We start from the raw sequence: 20164 nt of genomic DNA on the forward strand, positions 1-20164 counted from the left end.
GTAGGCATACAAGCTTTCTGATTTGATTAGTTTTGATTGCTAAACCTACAGCAGCTTCACAGCGTTCCTGTAGATATGGCCATTCCAGAAAAATGTGTATCCTGTCCCAACTTCAGTAAGCTGGCCTTCATTTGCTAGCCTTGTTCCACTCTGGGCTGCTGTTTGGACGTGATACCTGCTGAGTTCTCTTGCAACAAGAGCTGTTGTCTTTCAGGTCTACTGGATTGTGTGTCGCCTCTAAATCTGTGCATATTCCATGTATTGATGATGAGTAGAATCATCTTTGCAGAAGTTTTTGTACATTTTGTTGTTGTTGTTGTTGTGTTTTAACCACAGGGAGGGATCCCTGTCTGCTGTGATAATCAGGTCAGGGTTGGGAAAGAAAACAATTGTTAGGGTACTTTTTGTAGCCCCTTCCTCATATCAGGAGGTATGCAATGTGATCTTTAAAAGGCTGATCAGACACCAAAGGGGCTGCCAAATTCTACCACTCTTTCAGAGAGAAGGCAACCCTATGGCTGGAACTGCCTGTGAACAGCTCCCATCTGCTGTTTTGTCCCTTGCCTGATGTCACTGGACTTGAGATAGGTTAAAAATAGTAAAATGGAATGGGTGATATCTTTTGATTCATGCATAAATTGGATTTAACTGAGGCAGAGTTGTATATGACGTTGTTCTACCATAGCAGTTAATTAATAAATACAGAGAGACTGGAACTGTAAATAATAATAAAAAACATAAAGGAAAACAAACAGTGAAATATATTTTCTAAAATAGATATCTTCTATAATGACACATATGCACATATGCATGGGTACATTTATGAATGTGTTTGTATAGGTATATATTTATACATAAATACAAATATGCATGTGTGAGTATATATATTCAAACACATACCAAGTTTATGGACTCGGAATTAGGAGCTCCTGGATTACAGCCACTCTTGCTTTTAATATGGGCTTCTCCAACCTTATAATTCTATTTCACTTTTGCCTTTCCAAGTTCTAAAATGATATTTGTGCTTCACTTTGCTGATTTGTGGGGCTAAGTAGAGTTAATCTCCTCACTTTACAAAAAAGAAAGGAATTAAAGCTAAGAGGCAGCTAGATGGTTCAATGAATAGAATGCTGAGTCTGTGATCAGGAAGACCTGAATTCAGATTTGTTATCAGATGTTTATTAGCTGTGTGACTTTGGGAAAGCCCCTGAATCTCTGTTTGCTTTAATCCACTAGTGAAGAAAATGACAAACTACTCCAGTATCTTTGCCAAGAAAACCCAGTGGACAGGGTATGTGGTCACAAACAATTGAACATGAATGAACAACTGAATAATAACAATGAGTCAAGGACATAACAATAATACGTCCAATAGACAGGAATATGGAGTAGAATATATAGAACATGTGACCAATATTATGTCTCTGGGAGAGACGCCTTTTATGAGAGCAGGGCAGTCCTTCCTGCAGGAATAAACAAAGGAAGAAAAGGAACATTTTAAAGCATCTACTATATATCAAACACTGCTAAGTGTTTGGCGAATATCCAATTTGATATTCACAACAACTCTGGGAGGTTGGTGCTATTATTATCCCCATTTTATAGCTGAGAAAACTGCTGAAAAGAGAAGTAAAAGTGGGTTACCCAGGATCATATAGCCAGTTAAGTATCTGAGGCTGAATTTGAACTCAGTCCTTCCTGATTCCAGGCCCTGTAATAAGGATATTTCCTATAAAGATAGATGGACATTGAGGTGAGAGAAAGCCTCAGGATGGGAGGAGGGGAGCATAGAAGTCAATCTTTGCTATTCCATAGTTTTATCCAGGACTGGTCCTGAATAAAACAGATCAAATGGTGTTAAATAGAATACAGAGATCCACAAAGCTATATAATTAAAACAATCTAACAATAATAGCCAAAATAGAAGTGAATTTGAAAACCAAACTATAATTACATAATTATAATTACATAATATCTTTTGTTACAGGATTACTGCATGGGAATGAAAGGTGGACAAATTAGATAAGCATGTAAGTAAAATAATGATAGTTGAAATTAGTTACCACAGGAGAGTAATAAGAAAAGACAGACTAAGGAATAAGGTCAGAGAAAGGCCACTATCTTAGAAAAAAGAGATTAAAAAGTATATTAATATATCAGTGCATGAGCAGAGATTAAAGTTATGGTGAGAAAGGAAGCCAGTCCGGGGAATAAGAGCAGTAGAAGAAGATTGAGGTCAATGCATGATTCATAGACTTTCAGACTTGAAAAGCACCTTCATGGTCATCCAGTTCAATCCATACTCACTAAAGAAGCCCACAAAGGACTCATCTAGCCTCTCTGTTTGGAGCCTTCCAATGAGGGCAAGCACATTACCTCTCAAGGTAGCTCATTACACTTTTCAATTGATCTAGTTCTTAAGAAGTATTTCTTTATATTAAACCTAAATTTGCTTTATTGCCTCTTCTTCCTGTTATTTCCAGTCTTTTGTTTTTGGGCCAATCAGAACATCTGAAATCTTTTTCACATGACAACCTTTCCCATACATGAATAGAGCTCTATTTTCCTCTCTATGACTGTTGGTACAGTTGATAAAGGACCATGCCTGGAGTCAAGAAAACCTAAGTTAAAATCCAGACTCAGACACTTACTAATTGGTCAAGTCACTTAATGTTTGCTTCAGTTTCTTTATCTGTAAAATGGGGATAATAATAGTATCTTCTCAAATCTTTATTAGGATTAAGTGAGAAGGCGTTTGCTATTATAATAAATGTTATGTAAAAATGTTCGTTGTAATTATTTTTATTATTATTATTTAGCCTACACACTCCCAGTTTCTTCAACTAGTTCTTTATGTCAAGAACTCTTATAGGTCCTGCACTACCCGGTCACTTTGAGTTGAAAATTTTCTAATTTTTCCATGTTTTTCCTAGGTTGGCACCTAGAACTGAATATAACACTGCAGATAAAAATGGTGTAACCATGGGACAATTGAAGTAGATTGTCATATCCTTATTGATATACTCTAGGCTTATCAATTCAACTAAAGATTTAATTAGTATTTTGGAGTAGTCATATCACAACTGTTGATTCAAATTAAGCCTTTGAAGGAAGCATGGGATTATGAATGGCTTTAACTTTTATAGTCTAAAAGAATGTACAAGATTTCAATATGTAAAATAATTATTTCTTTCATTCTGATATAATTTTCTCTCTAAAGAAGTCTTGTTAGAATCTTAGTTTAGGTTTTTTTATGATTTTTTTTTCCTGAAGCCTAAACCTGTGCTTAAACATAATAAAATTTATATTTTTTAGCTTCTCTAAAAACAAAACAAATTAAGTCTACAATTTCACTAATATTCTAAGATCTTTATTTTTTCAGAAAATATTTCTCTTTTTTATCAAAACTTTTTATTTCCAAAATATATGGACAGATAATTTTTTAACATTAATCCTTGCATATCCTTGTGTTCCAAATTTTCCCTTCCTTCCCCTCCCACCCCTTCCTTAGATGGAAAGCAATCCAATATATGTAAACATATTTATACAATTATCTTGCTGCATAAAAAAATCAGATAAAAAAGGAAAGAAAATGAATGAGAAAACAAAATGCAAGTGAACAACAACAGAAAGAGTGAGAATGTTATGTTATGATCCACATTCAGTTCCCACAGGTCTCTCTCTGGGTATAACTGGTTCTCTTCATCACAAGATTATTGGAACTTGTTTGAATCATCTCATTGTTGAAGAGAGCCGCGTCCATCAGAATTGATCATTGTATAGTCTTGTTGCTGTGTACAATGATCTCCTGGTTCTGCTCACTTTACTTAGCATCAGTTCATATAAGTCTCTCCAAGCCTCTCTAAAATCATCCTGCTGATTGTTTCAGAAAATATTTCCCTAGAGTCACACTTCTTTCATTTTGTATTTATGAACTTAACATTTTAAACTCGAGTAAGACTTTGCATTTATCTTTTTCATTCTGTCCTCTACAGCCATGTCCAACTCTTTCTGAACCCCATATGGGGGGTTTTCTTGGCAAAGATACCAGAGTGGTTTGCTGTTTCCTTCTCCAGCTCATTTTACAGATGAGGAAACTGAGGCAAACAGGATTAATTGACTTTTCTAGGGTCACATGGCTTCCTGACTCCAGGCCTGTTATGTTTTGGCCTGAGATATTTTTGAAATCTTCCTCTTTAATCCCATTTATTCACTATCCATATGAATTTCATATGTTATTCAAATTTGCTAAGTATGCTTTTATTCAAGTCGTTGATTTAAATGTTAAATAGTACAAGGTCAAGCAGCGATTTCTAGGGAACACAAATGGACATCCAATTAACCAAACTGATCGCCTAATGGATATCCATTCCAAGGGGACATCATGGTTTAAAATCTACTTTTGGGTATAGTCATCCAACTAGTTCTGAACCTACCTAACCATATTATTCTGTATGATGCATCTCATCTTTTCTGCAATAATAATATGAGAAATGTTATCAGTTATTTTGCTAAAAATCTAGATAAGCATTACCTAATCAATCTCGCTCAGCTCTACCAGGCCCTCAATTTTTCTATATTTCTGCTCCCTTCTGCCAAATGCCATGGTTACTTTGTTGTGATATATTCTTGGTGAAGCCCTTTTTCAGCCCTTTGTGATTCCTGCTTCCTTTTCTATATATATATTAACCATTTTTATTAAAAAAAACAACTCTAGAATTTTTATCAGAAATTAATGCTAACTTTGGGCTCCTATTGTTTACATATTCCATTCTCTTTTAAATAAAGATATCTTCCCTCATCCAATTCTATTCTCTTTGTTTTTTATTTTAGAATTATTTTTCAATATAGACATTTATTAAAATGTTTATTTCAATAAATTTTGGCTTATTCCTTGCCAATCCTGCCCTCCCATAAAAAAAAAAAAAAACCAGAAAGGAAAAATAGAACCTTTTGACAAATATGCATAGTTAATCAATACGAATAACCATATTGACAACATTTTAAAAATGTATCTAATTCTGCTTATTTAGCAGGTTACCTCTCTGTCTGTAGGCTTATCTCATTCTTTATCATTGGTCTCCTGGGATCATAGTTGGTTATTGCATTGATCAGAGTACTTAAATCTTTAAAGGTTATTTAAAATTGCTGCAGAAAAAAATAAACTGGAAAGCATTCTGGCAGAAATTAGGTTTGGGCCAATATCTCACATTACAAGAAATCTAAGCTATAAATAACCATATTTTAAAAATGCTTCAAATCACCAATAATTAGGAAAATGAAAAGTAAAGCAATTTTGCGGCTCTCTACCTAATATCCATCAGACTGGCAAAGTTAAATAGAAAGAAAAATAACAAATGATACCAGGGACTGTGAGAAAAAAAGGCATATTTACACACAATTGGTGGCCTGTCTAGCTATTCCAGAAGGCAACTTGGATCTATTACCTAAAAATTATTAAAGTGTGCATACCTCTTGAATCAAGAATACACATATCTGGTCTGTTTCCTAAAGAGATTAAAGGAAAAGGAAAATTGCCGTTAAGTACAAATATATTTGTAGCAGCAGAAGTCTAGAAATGAAAAGGATGCTTGTTAATTGGGGAATGACGGGACACAGCATGAATATAATGAATTACTATTGTACCATGAAAGGATGAAATAGTTTCAGAGAATCCTGAGAAGACTTGAATAAACTGATACAGTTTAGTAAACAGAACCAAGAAAATGATTTGTCCTCTATCTTTATGTTGTTTCATATACCACTGATGGTGACTCAGCAACCATATCTCATAAGTCTTTCGGTTAGCTATTATATTATTCGTCCAGTTCAAGTCATTTGATCTGAGAAAGGGCAATTAGGTACTTCATATTTCTACTTATTTTAAGTTAAATCCCAATTACTCATTTTTGTTCTCTCTAGGCCAAACATAAAGCTTTCTGGCAGAGAAGACAGAACCAAAATAAAAGTAAAAAGTTGTACCTTTTTGCTCATCAGTTATCATTGCCTTTTCCACCTTGAGTGGTAAGTGTTCCTATTTAATTTTTAATCCTCCTTTTCCCCTCTCAACCCAGCTAAAACTAAGACACTTCCTAGTGTCCTTAGCTTTCCTTACCAACTCTAATCATTGTGCTTTAGTAACCCTGATTCCATTCTTATAAGAATATGCCTTCCTTTCCTTTTCATTCTCTGACACCTGTCTTAAATTCCTTCTTCTCCACATCTTTTTAAAACCTGAGCTTCACATTAATCTCATTAGTCAATCCTCTTTCTCTTCTTCATGAGAACTGTTTTTCTCTGTATCTTCAGTGTCTTTCTTGAGAAGTTCTCATCCTTCTTTGGCAGACTTCCATGTTAGTTACCTAGCTATCTCTGATAGCTTTAAAATCTGTTCTTCCAAAATCTAGACTTCATGTAAGATGATATGACGTTTTCTCCTTTTACCACAAATTCAGAGTGAATTTAAAATTCCCATAATTTCCTTCTTGTTGGTGAGATTCATAACTCATATTTTCCCTTATAGATTCCTTTAATTTTTGAAGGCTGAAATTGTTATTAAGAAAGCCAATAAAGTGTTAATATTCTATATTTTGTAAGTTGAACATTTGCCATTCTTCTCCTTCTCTCCTGCTACTTTGTGTTTTGGTTCCAGGCTTATGAACTGGGTCCAGAACTCATCCATTTCACTTTTTGATCCATTTTTGTAGTAAATGTTGATGACAAAATATCTTCTGTCTCTGTCTTCATTTATCTTCATTTAAATGCTCTGCATTCTATTTCCATATTGTAGTTCTTGAAATTCACTTGAGTTATTTTCTTAATCGTTACCTAGATGGTATAGTGAATAGAATACCAAGATTCTACTTGGAATCAAGAAGACCTGAGTTCAAATCCAGTCATTTACTAGCTCTGTGATCATAGGCAGATAACTTAACCCCTATTTTTCTCAGTTTCTCAATTATAAAATGTGGAGGAGAAGGAAATGGCAAACCTCTCCAGTAACTTTGCAAGAAAACCCCAAAAGGGATTTTGAAGGGTTGGAAAAATGACTAACCAACAACTATCTTCTTAATATACATGCTATTCCTTCTCTTCCCCCAACCCTCAGCTACCTCATTTTGCTTATTATGTTTCTTTTGATTAACATATACTTTTCCAGAGTCCTATTCCATTGAGATTTCTTATCATCATTTATATTTTAGTAGGAAGTTAAATAGGCCTATTTATTTTAGTTTGTCTTGCTCATCATACAAAATACTTTATTTTTTGGGGCACAGATGTATGAGGTCATGGGTTTTTATTACTGACTCTTGAATTTTTTTAGCTTAGTTATAACTACTGTCTAGGGTATCTAGTTTCATAGCTATCTGTCTATCTTTGTATGCGTGTATGTACACAAACACACATACACAGACACACATACACACACACAGAGTGTCTCCTTTCCCCCTTTCTTTTTAGTTTAACATCTTTGTTATTATGTTTACAAGACTTCAGGCTAATTTAGTCTATATTGTTAATATACTCAGCCTTTTACCTGTGATCTAGAAATCCAAATTCTGTGGTCTGTCACCAACTTCTTATTTAGCCATTCACTTTCCAAATCTGTTTTTCTCTGCTAAATTCTATGCCTTTGAGAGTACTACTTATTAAAAAAAAAACATTTGTGCTCCTGAGGATTTCAGTTTCTTTAATTTTTAGGAATGTTTTTATATTCCTTTTGGCATTACCATGCATATCTTTATGTGTTACCAAAGTAGGTAGCAATCATAATTTTTGTCATTTCTTGGAATATACATATCTTAGGCAGATAGCAAATTAGTTTATTATTGCTTTCTAGTGGCAAAAAGTTGCCTTAGTTCCCCTCCATGAACAGTTGTCAACAATCATTGTCTCTCCTTTTTCTGACTCTTATTGGATGGTTTTTTACTTGATAGAGCTGATACATTTGCATTATCTTTCCTTGGAAGACAAACACCCATTTCCTTGGAGCATCCATCTTTCTTCTCTTCATGAAGAACCTCTCCTTTCTTTCTTACTTTGAAACATTCAGTGACCTTTCTTATATATATATTTTTTCATTTCGTGGTATTTTTCTACCCTTTCACCTCCAAGGTCAGGATTCCCCTCTTTTTTCCTTCTCCTAAGGTAGAGTTGAAAATCTGGGATTGACATGATAAAGTCCAGGAAGCATTGAAAAGGCACCTTGAGACAAAGATGGCTCTCTTGTGAGTTTCTGTCTGCTGAACTGGGTAGTTGGAAGGCCCAATTTCAAAATCTGCTTTGTGAAAACTCTAGGTAAGTCAGCACTTATCCTTTCAGCTTCAGTTTTTTCTCTCATAAAATGGGAATTAAGTAATAGCACCTATTTTATATTACAGGACTTTTAAGTGAGATAATAATTTGCAAAGCACAAATATTAGCTATTATTATCCTCTTCTTTCTCAAAATTTCCCAGCAGAACCTGTTCTCTCTTGTGTCCCTGTAATACCTTAATCTAATTCAGTAGTTCTCAAACTTTTGTTTTCAATATCTTTATACTATTTAAAATTATTGAGACTCTGTCCAAAGAGTTTTTGTTTATGTGGGTTATATTTATAGATATTTACCGTATTAGAAATAAAAGTAATTTTGAATTTGAATTCTCTGGACCACTCTTTGAGAGCCACTGCTCTAACTAAATTTTATGTATAATGCATTTATCAGTGCACATGCTGTTCCCTTCTCCACTTCCCCTGCAGGATATAGGCTTTCTGAAAACAGGAATTCTGACATTTGTTATTTTTGCATCCTTAATGCCTTGAATTTAGCAATCTGTTTAATAAATGCCTGTTGTTTAGCTTGTTTCCATATCTTTGACAGCTTCGAAGCAGCAGTGATGGTCAGCTGAGGAGGAAGAGAAGGGATGTATTATGTATTACTATGCAGGCAACCTGTACAGTGTCAAGATCCCTTCAGATCTCCTTTTCCCTTGGTTATGTTAATGAGGGTCCTGGTATTTCTTTTAGAAATTATAAACCTGAATCAATCAATCAATAGACATTCACTTAACCTGTTATATGCCAGACTTTGTAGTAGGCTCTAAAAGAATAAATATAAAAGTGAAAGTGTCCCTGTCATTGTATTATCTCGGGGACCAAATATTCACAGGCAAATAAGTGTAAAATAAAGCAAGAATGAATAGGTTTCTCTGGGAACTCTAGTGGCCTTTTTCTAATATTCCAGTTGTTCAAGAAAAATATTGCAAAATAATATCTCCCTTCCAGCCTAATAAACTTTAAATAGACTTTCTACATATGGAGAGGGAGGAGGCAGCTTTCCCAGAATTTGTACTGTATAAATACTTATTGTAAGAGCTGCTTTGATGCTCACTATGCCTATAGTTTTCTTCTCAAGGGATGTCAATGTAGCCTCCAGTAGTGAAGACATAGGGCAGGAGCTTGGAGAGTATTCCTGGTGAGAATGGGCTGATGGTTCTGGACAGAGAATATGAATTTTGTGGTTCTGATACACAAGTCACCTGGGAAGAGAATCTCATTACTGTTTATTGTAACAACCCAGGAGAGGAGAAGCATTTGGCTTGGACTGCGTAATGAAGAATAGTCACCCGCAGGATCAGCACTTGGCAGGGTTCCAGCTCTGAGTCTGCTGTTCTTTATGGAAGGTCAAGAAGGGAAGGCAGTGGGCTGGTGGAAGGCTGCCTGGAGTGAGATTTCAAAATTGGTCTTTCTCCTCTGGAGGCTTGGCTTCAAATCTAATTAGCTAAGTAATGACAGTAAATGATTGTAATTAATTGATGAATGCTAAAGTGGCTTGACTGTACAAAAGCACTGGGTAAAGCCTTGAGTGCAATGAAAGGCTACTGTAACTCCGATGACCAGTTTAATATGAAGCCCTTATTCAGGTTATGGAGTTGTAGACTTCTGGAATGCTAAGTGTGGTCGCTGTCTCCTCAAAGTGCCCATTTTTGCTTTTGGGGTAAAAGCCCTTCTCCCCTAATCAGGAGAGACACACTATAAGCAGTGGACATTACTGAGGACCTGCTGTTTAGTTTTCAGAATTCTTGGCTTCGTCATCCCCATCAATCACAAAGATCAAGAGATTTAGACCTGGAGAGAGCATTAGAGAATGAATTCAATCAAACTGTCCTTTAGTGTAGAGTTTGAGATTCAAACCTAGAGCTCTTCTGACTCTAAGATCCACCTTTATAGCACGGTCATTTGTACTTATCTGTGTCAATTGAAATGAGTAGTAATCATCAATCTGGACCTTTGTTAGGAGGTCTTTCATCCCATCTTGAATACATGGTCCAGCTGATGTCAATCTGTCAAAAGTCTTTACTTAGGACTTAATTTATGCCAGTTACTAAGTACTTGGAAAACAAAGAAAGAACAATGTATGTCCCTTTTCTCAAGGAAATTATATTCTATTTTTTATTAAAGCTTTTTATTTTTCAAAACATATGCACAGACAATTCTTCAACATTAACCCTTGCAAAACCCTGTGTTCCAATTTTCCCTCCTTCCCCCCACTCCTCCTAGATTGAAAGTAGTCTAATATATTTTAAACATGGTAGAAATACATGTTAAATCCAAACATACATATTTGTACAATTATAGTGCCACACAAGAATATATAAATTTATAGCCAGTGTTTCTGACAAAGGTCTCATTTCTAAAATATATATGGAATGGAATCAAATTTATAGTAGTACAACTCATTCCCCAATTGATGGTCAAAGAATATGAACAGAATTTTCAGATGAAGAAATTAAAGCCATTTGTACTCATATGAAAAAATGCTCTAAATTGCTGTTGTTTAGAGAAATACAAATTAAGACAATTCTATCAGATTTGCTAATATGACAGAAAAATGATAAATGTTGGAGAGGATGTGGAAAAACTGGGTCACTGATACTTTGGTGGAGTTATGAATTGAACCAGTCATTCTGAAGAGCAATTTGGAATTTTACTCCAATTTTGATATCTGATTTTGCATACCCTTTAATCCAGCAGTTTCTCTACTGGGCCTGTATCCCAAAGAGATCATAAAAGAGGGAAAAGAACTTTCATGTCCAAAAAATGTTTTTTAATTCCATAAAATTCATGAAGGAATGTCTAATGTCTAATGTCTAATGAAGGAGAAATGTCTAGTCAGGTTGTGAAGAGTTTAAATTTCAAAGAAAAGAGATTATATTTGATTCAAGAGAGCATAGAAAATCACTGGGCTTGTTGAGTAGGGAAATGACACTATCAGAATTGAACTTAGGAAAATCACCTTTAGGGAAACCCACCTAGCTGTGGAGAGCATGGACTGAATGGGAAGACACTGGAATTGAGGAGGCAGGAGACTATTGTAGTAGTTTAAGTGAGAGATGATGAAATATGAGTTCAGTAGGAGTCATGTGAAGAGAGAGAAGGGGACAGATAGAGATGTCGTGAAGGTAGAAATGATAAGATTTCTCAGCTGATTGGATATGTCTTGTTAATATTGAATTAGCAAGCCAAAAACTTGGGTCACTTAGTTCTTAAGATCATAGAGTATGTTTAATATTCACTGAAAAATCTTAGCATATTATATCAGTTTGATGAAAGCTTCGTTTGGACAGAAATACTTGGGATTCATCTGTTAAGTAATATATTGTGACCTTATCAAACCTGGTACTTTCTCTAGGAATGTATCGTGTGCTCTTTTATATTCAGTTTTCCAGAGTGGGGGGTCTACCAATCAAGCAAAGGGCTTTCCTTTAGGCCTCTTGACATTGCATGGATTCCAGTGGTGTACATAGGCTATCCATCTTTTATCTCTCTCATTCTCTTCATTTCTCATGCAGATATACTTTTAGTTCATCATGCTACTAGGAACCTCATCATTTATCAAGATCCTCATCAATTAGCAAGATCACCTCATCTTTAGTTTTCATATCTCATCACTATCATTTGATTAGAACATGGAATGGGGAGTTCCTCCCCTAATTTCCTTTTAAGGAGGGCTCCAAGATTCTCCTCAGGAGGGCAACCATATTCCTTTGGATTTTTCCGTCGTATCTCAGAGATGGATGCTGTCTGTTCCTCTTCCTTCAACTCCCTCATGATTTTTCAGCTTCCTTTCATGTGTTGTTTTCTCCTATTAGATTGTGAGCACCTTGAGAACAAGGATTTTCTTTTATATTAGTATCTCTAATGCTTGACAAATAATAAGCACATAATAAATGTTTATCAATTGATTGACTCATTACATGTCCGGTGCATTTTTCCTTTCCTTTTGATCATGTATTTCACAGGCGATCTACAGACATTTTCTGCTTTTCCTAAGCAATTCTTTGATTGCAATGTGTTGTGGCCAGCACCTACTCAACATAAGCATTTACATTTTGCTTTTAGTGAACTTTGGTTCTGATTCTTTTGAATGTGGCATTGCATCTAAGAAATCCTCTGAATCCTTGAAGCATAAAAGTATCCCATAAAACTGAGAAATAGTACTTTCACCAGGCAGGTGTCCCCTGCTTCAGTAAAAGTTTCATCTTATGTGGATTCTTGCAGACTGACTTATATACCCCAGAAACTCTGGCTCCTCTTTCTCAAATAAGTACTTTAACTTGGCAAATGGCTTGTCTGTAGCATTAATAATAGCTACTATTTAAATACATATACCTTCAAAGTTTGCAAAATGCTTCCCATGAATTTTTTTCATTCAATCTTCATCATGTCAGATAAAGGAGCTGGGAGTATTTAGCTTGGAAAGGGGAACAGTGATGTTTTAGGGGGAAGTGATGGCTTAAATGGCTTTTTCTTAAAAAGGAATAGATATAGGGGTAGCTAGATAGAGCACCAGACCTGAAGTTGGAAGGACCTGAGTTCAAATCTAGTCTCAGACATTTAACACGTCATAAGCTGTGTGACCCTGGGCAAGTCACTTAATCCCAAATGCCTCAGCCAAAAAAAAAAAAAGGAATAGATATGTTCCTTTTTACCCTAGAGGGTAGAACCAGGAGCCAGGATTGGAAGTTGCAAAGATGAAAATTTCAAATTGATGTCAGGGGAAAAAATATAATAATTAGACTTGTCTAGAAATGGAATAGGTAACTCAGGAGATAGTGAGTTTGCCTTCTGCTGAGTAGAGGCTGAATAAGCACTCTGCCTCAGTTTCCTCATGTGTTTACTTCTTCAGATAAATAGAATACATCCTGAGTTTCAAAACTTATTTCCAGTTCACCAGTCAGCAGAGAGCAGAGACTTCTATAAAAAGTAAGACTGATTCCCATTTCCAAGAAACAACCTCACCATTCCAATAATAACAACCATAAAAAAAGGTTTTCTTCCTATAGGAAGTCTATGGGAATAACCTCCCCTAAAGTATTAAATAATTATTATTTCTAAGCATACATCTGAGAGTGCCAGGGACAGAACAGGTTTCTCAAGGGCCACTAATGACACAATTAGCATATGTCTGTCAGGATCGGGTCTTATGTATCCTTGGCACCTTCCTGATATACCCTTGCTTCTACTAACCTTGTTTTATTTGATGAGTAAATGTTGTTCAGTGACTATAATGCTGGATGAAAAGTCATGAAACCTGAAGTTGATTTTTACCCCGGATACTTACTGGTTGTATGATTATAATCCCATCTTGAAGTTTCTTCCTTTGGAAAACAAATGATAATAATTTTGCATTAATAAGTTGGTTGGCACAGTGCTTAGAGATCTCATCTTGGAGAAATGAAATGTCTCCCAGTTCTGCTTCTAACACATGTCTGTGGGACCTGAACAAATCACTTAACTCTCAATTTGTGAGATTTGAACTCAGGAAGATGAGTGTTTAACCCAATGAGCTACCTTGCTGCTCAGGGTTTTATGGGATGAAGTTCAGTCTTTTCAGAAAACCTCCATTCTAATATCTGAGTCTGTGGCCCAGAAAAAACCAAATCTTAAGCACACACACACACACACACACACACACACATACACACATCTACATAGTTAATACTCAGTTATCCTACATTTTCTTTCAAAGTTTCAACCTTCACCTGCCAAAAAAAAATTGCAAACATTTCCCATGTCCCCACTTTCTTTAGGTTCCTACTTAGGACTTCAAAGCTCACAGAAATACTTCACAAGTTTCGTTTGATGCTATCATCTGTCTCTCTCTGAATCTGCAGAAGTGGGCACTGGCCACTGTGTTTGCTCTGCCTTGGCAGGCCCACCAACATGTCTGAAGTTTTGCCAGGCTCTCTGCCACAAATTAAAAAAAACACACAAGACAAAACAAGACATAAAAATGCTGCTGGAGGAAGAACAGGTGGTATAAATCAATCCCTGAAAACATGAAAGAAAGACACAACATGGGTGTCCCATCACCTAGCCAGATTGGCCAAGTATGGAAAAGCGATGTCAGTTTCAGGATATAATAGGAATCTGCTTTTTAAAATTGCTTTTAGCTCCCTACTCCTTATAGGAATGTTATCTCATGAGTCTTTCCAGAACAATGGGCAGGCCATGTCCTCTCCATCTGCAGCCATAAAGCGGTAATTATTTAATTCATTTTTTCCTCCTGAATAACTCAGTAAATTAATTGAATAGCAGGAGCAATAGAATACTGAGGGGAGAAATAGAACATATTTGGTATGCTTAAATGGACTGAATAGGGCCTAAATACTGAATTAGTCACAGCCTAGCTTTGTGAAAGGTGGTGGTGCAATCCAGTAGAAAGAATACTATTGGACTGGAGGTCAGTGAACCAGAGTTCTAGGATCATGTATTGAGAGTTAGAGGAGACTTCAGAAATTATCTAGTTCAGCCCAATTATTTTACAGATGCAGAGGTCAAATACCTTTGAAGCTACAAAGGAGGCACCTGAGGTGGGATTTCAGCTTAGGTGCTCTGGTTTGAGACTCTTATTCTTTCTAATAATCCTCCCCTTCTCCTGTTAAAATCAGGGGGTGGAACTTTCATTGTTGTTTGGTTGTTTAAATCATGTCAAACTCTTGTTTTATCCCTTTTGAGGTTTTCTTGACAAAGATACTAGATTTGCCCAGGGTCACATAATCAGTAAGTGTCTGAGGCCAGTTTTGAGCTCAGGAAGATAAGTCTTCCTGACTCCAGCCTGAGCACTATATCCATTTGATTAGATAACCTCAAAGTCTCTTCTAAGCCAGTTATTCCACTAGTTTATGTCAAAAGCCAGACTTGGAAAGTGATTATTTATTATGCCCTTACTGTGTACCATGCACTCTGAAAGATGTTAGGGATACTAAGAAAATGATAGTGCTGGTCCTCAAGAGGCTTATATTTTGTTGCAAGACATAGATAAATATAGACAGAACAAATATAAAGTAATTTTGGGAGAGGAGGTAGGTGGTGAGAATTCTAATAACTGAGAGTCTCAGGAAAGGCTTCTTTTCTGAGATAGCTCTTGTGCTGAGTGTTGAAAGGAGCTGGGCAGAAACGAGGATGAAGTACATTGCAGCCCCATGGGGGACAGAGGCAATACATGGAAAGTTCTATATAGGGAACATTAATTAAGTTAGTGTGTCTGGAACACAGTGTGGGTGAGGGGGAATAATGTGAAGTTTATTTGGAAAGATAACTTGGAGTCAAATTGTCAATGGCTGTAAATGATAAACGAGTTTGTATTTTTATCCTAGAACCAATAGGAAGCCAGGGAAGCTTTTTGAGCGGGTTATTGACATGGGGAGCAACCTGTATTTTAGGAAAATCAGTGTTTAAAACAACAACTTTGTGGAGAATGGATTGGGGTAGGGAGAAATTGGAGGCAGGAGAACCAATTAAAGGAGTGAGGTAAGAATCCAAGTGAGAGGTGAAGAGACTTGAATGCAAGTGGTGAGGGGGTGAAACATTGTGAAGGTGGAATCAAGAAAATGTTGAAACTTATTCCATAAAATAAACAGGCAGAGGGAAAAGGAGGGGGAAAGTTAGGGGAGGAAGAAAGCTGTATCTAAAAGGGACTTTTCAAAGCTTTTTTAATATGAACTGTAACCTACAATGGGGTAGTAATAGGCTTTGATCATTAAATCTGAGAGTTTAGTATCAGTCTATTCTTAACATATCTCTTTGTTTCATTAATGTCTGTTTGGTTCATTCTAATATTCAAAGATTCTGTTACTTGGGTAAAGTTTTGTACTTCTTAGGCTAAACTGCTAATTCTTTTCCCAATATTTCCTCCAAAGTTCTCATTTCTTCTCCAATGCTTTCTCTCTCTCTCTCTCTCTCTCTCTCTCTCTCTCTCTCTCTCTCTCTCTCTCTCTCTCTCTCTCTCTCTCTGTCTCTATCTCTATGTCAGTCTTTCCTCTCTCCTCTCCTCACTTCTTCCCTTTCCCTTCTCTCCCTATCTCCTCCTCCTTCTTCTTTCTTCTCTTCTTCTACTTCCTCCTCTTCTTTCCTTCCCTTTCTCCTCTTTCTCTCATTTTATTTATTTCTTATGGAAATTATAATTGATCTTGTGGGCAAGATATGCTTTTCTTATAGGCTTTCCTTATGAGATTATCCTTATGACAACAATCTTTCATTATGATGCTGAGTTCTAGAGTTATCATCTATTATGTTTATTCTTGAGCATTCTTGGCCATTCTCTTTACTCCCTCTAACTTTATATCCTAGATTGGGACTTGATACTAGGGCTAGGTTCTGTACATTTTTTGCAAGTTTGGCATGACCTCATATGATGCTGGCCTGTCTTATCTGGGATGTTGACAGTCAGGTATTAAGTACCAGGTTCTTCAAGATTCACAGGAGTATCTGGAGTCAAGGAAAGGCAAACTTTCAGTAGACTTTAGGCAATTTGATTAAGGCCATTTATTTACCAAAATGGGACAGCGTGGCTATGCAATGGATAGAACACTGGCCTGCATTTAGGAAAACCTGAATTCAAATCTGACCTCAGACACTTACTAGCTGTTACTCTCGGCAAGTCATTTAATCCTGCTTGCCTCAGTTTCCCCATCTGTAGATGAACTGGAAAGAGAAATGGCAAATCACTCCAGAATTTTTACCAAGAAAACCTCAAATGGGGTCACTAAGAGTCATACGTCACTGAAATAGCCAAATAACTATAACAACTAATTGTTACCCTCCTGGTCTTTCCAGGATCCAAGCTCTAGTTTGGGTCTGGACAACATAGTTGCAGCCTTGTCTGTGGGTGACTTTCCACTAGATAATAGTTGGTCCCAGATCCTGTCAACTACCAGTATAGCTTCACAAATTTGGCATAATCATGATGCTAGCCTATCCCTGTTCTGGGCTGGGGAATGATTTGCAATTAGTTATAGGAATAGATGAAGCTGCTGAACTGATTCTGATCTGGGCTAGCTTCCCGAAGATGTTTATGAATCCTCTCCAGGTGACAGCTGAGTTTATGACCTAGGCTGGTCAGAAACCTGGAGGCTCTGTTCACGATCTAGTCCCTCTCAAAGCCCATCTGAAAATCCCATTTTGATGGCTTCAACTGTCTGAGCCCAGAACTGAGGCTTTGATGCACTCTGGGAGACCCTTTCTTTAATAGACCCAACTCTGTTTAGCTTTAAAGATGGAGTCTGAAATCCTAGCCCACCTTTGTTCCATAGCTGCTGCCCTCATTACTTGACTATAGCTTAAATTTGCTACCTTATACTCAAAAAGTGACTTGCTGCTGATTTCTCCTTAGATTTCCCAACCACTACTTAGTCTGATATTCTTAGATCTTTGCTTTAGGGGTGGTGACAGGGTATGTGTGTGTGTGTGTGTGTGTGTGTGTGTGTGTGTGTGTGTGTGTGTGTGTGTGTGTGTGATGGGTGATGCTGCTTTATTTTATTCTATCTTGTCTGGTCTCCTAAGTTAAAATATTGGAACAAAATCAAATTGTGACTTGGGATAAGTGTGTGTAGGTTTTTTTTTCCTCTCAGAAATTCCCTTGCACTATAGCGACTTAAACTGTACAAAAGTGCCTATGTGTGTTAGAACAGAGTAAACAAGGAGAAGAAAATGAAATATAGTTCAAGAAAGTGGGAGTTGTGTAGCCTGAAGAATACATGATAGCTGTCATCAAGTATTGGAAGGGATATTGCTTGTCAGATGGATGAGACTATTCTGCTTGGCCCTAGAGGGTGGGACGAGTATGAATGGGTGGAAGTTGTAGCAAAACAGATATTATCTCAGTGAAAGAAAAATTCCCTGACATGAGAGGTGACCAAAAGTAGATTGTGCTTCCTTGGAAGATGATGATTTCCTTATGACTGGAGGTCTTTAAGAGGCAGATATTTTAAAAAGGATTTCTCTTGGACCTGATGCCTTCTGAGATGCCTTCTCCCTGAGAATCTATAATGGAGAAAGTAGGGAAAAGATGAGAATCCAGGGATGTGGCTTTGGATAGCAAACATACACTTCTTTTCTTCCTTTCTATATCCCCTACTTATGTTTCAATAGATAACTCTAGGGTCTTTTTATTTCTTAAAGCAATTGGCAGAAGAAATCTAGAATCATTTATGGAAGGGTAAGCTTGAGAGCTCTGGAAATAGCCCCTGGTTGGTAAAAAAGAGGCTCAGGATATTGAGCCCTGTTCACATGGATTTACTGGACAAAGTAACAGAACTGAAGGAGGCTGCCTAGATAGGAAATTAGGGATAGGGCCCAGGTTTCCTTTTTCCTTTTATCATTGCAACAGATTCAGTTAACATTCATTTCCAGTTCACTAAAGAGCACAAGCAATCTCCCAATCATTTCTCCACAAAGTTAGGAGGTACAAGAAAGGATTGGTCCTCTCTCCTTTGGCCCCTGCTAGTCCTGTGGCAGCATAGTAACTTACTATAGCTGTCCATCCTAAACTCTCTACAATATGTTAGTGACTCAGTCTCCTGAAAGATAATCCTACAGCCCATTATCCACAGAAGGGAAAAAAGCAGCAAAATTAGTTAATGCATCATTTGTCATTCACACACACACAGCGTGTCCTCTTTGCTCCCAATTATGGCCAGCCTGGAAAAGTCATGAGGTTTCAGGAGAAAAGCAAAGCAATCAACCCTGAGGAAAGAAAAACAAAGGTTTATTTTCAGAACAGGCACTGTTGCATGAGAATCACAAACATATATGTAGTACGTATATATAGACACACATACATCTACATGTATATACATATATATACACACATACATCTACATGTATATACATATATATATAATATACACACATCACATATATTTGTGTGAATATATGTATTTCACTTAATTTTTTTCCTCACTAATTGAAATGATCATAACAAACATGGCCCTCCCTGATTGATACCTCTATCCCACCTGCATTTCAGGGTTCAAGAAGTTACAACAAGAAGTGTCCTAATAGTCAACAGTAATTTTTTAGGCATTAATGCGGTTGGTAATTAGGCATGTTTGTTGGTGGAGTCAGGAAAAAATGGTCTAAGAAAGGTGGAAGGTTAAACTGGCAAAGAGCTGTTCCATCTGCTTCTATGGTTTCCCTTCTTTTTGTCTGCTGAATTCTGAACCATTCTTTTATTTATTTAATTTAATTAAAGCTTTTTATTTTCAAAACATATGCACGGATAATTTTTCAACATTAATCCTTGCAAAACCTTGTGTTCCAATTTCACCTTCCTACACCCCTTCCCTGGATGGCAAGTAATCCAATATATGCATACATATTTATACAATTATCTTGCTGCGCAAGAAAAATCAAATCAGGAAAAAAAATGAGAAAGAAAATCAAATGCAAGCAAACAACAACAAAAAGAGTGAAAATGCTATGTTGTGAATCACACGCAATGCCCACTGTCCTCTCTGGGTGCAGATGGCTCCCTTTATCACAAGATCATTGGAACTTGCCTGAATCATCTCAGTGTTGAAGAGAGCCACGTCCATCAGAATTGGTCATTGTATAATCTTCTTGTTGTCACATACAATAATTTCCTGGTTCTTGCATTCTTTATAGAGCTCAACTCAAACCACCTTTGCATGGGTTTTGCCATCATCCTTCCATGAATGACTTTACCTCTTCAATCTTTGCTTCCTAACTTTCCAATGCATTTAACATATAATATTACATTTATTATATTATATATTATACTGATCTTCTTGGTTGCAATCTTGTTCTTTTATTCTAGAAGTTCTGGCCTTTTTTGCATCATAGACTTTTGACAATTTTGTCAAGCCTCAGATTAAAGT

At 36.5% G+C, this 20164-nt stretch overlaps 1 long non-coding RNA gene across 2 annotated transcripts in view; it reads left to right on the top strand.

Annotated features, from left to right (window-relative positions):
* The window catches only part of LOC141565418 (uncharacterized), a 135352-nt gene that overhangs the window by 95290 nt on the left and 19898 nt on the right, over positions 1-20164 (top strand). Inside the window, exons 3-4 of one of the 2 annotated variants that reach the window (XR_012489018.1) lie at positions 1988-2030; positions 5923-6024. This is a non-coding gene — a long non-coding RNA (uncharacterized LOC141565418). The remainder of the gene's footprint in view (positions 1-1987; positions 2031-5922; positions 6025-20164) is intronic. The other variant, XR_012489019.1, reaches the window with a different exon arrangement.

The sequence above is a fragment of the Sminthopsis crassicaudata genome, chromosome 4 (genome assembly GCF_048593235.1).
Source record: "Sminthopsis crassicaudata isolate SCR6 chromosome 4, ASM4859323v1, whole genome shotgun sequence".
Taxonomy (NCBI): Eukaryota; Metazoa; Chordata; class Mammalia; order Dasyuromorphia; family Dasyuridae; genus Sminthopsis; species Sminthopsis crassicaudata.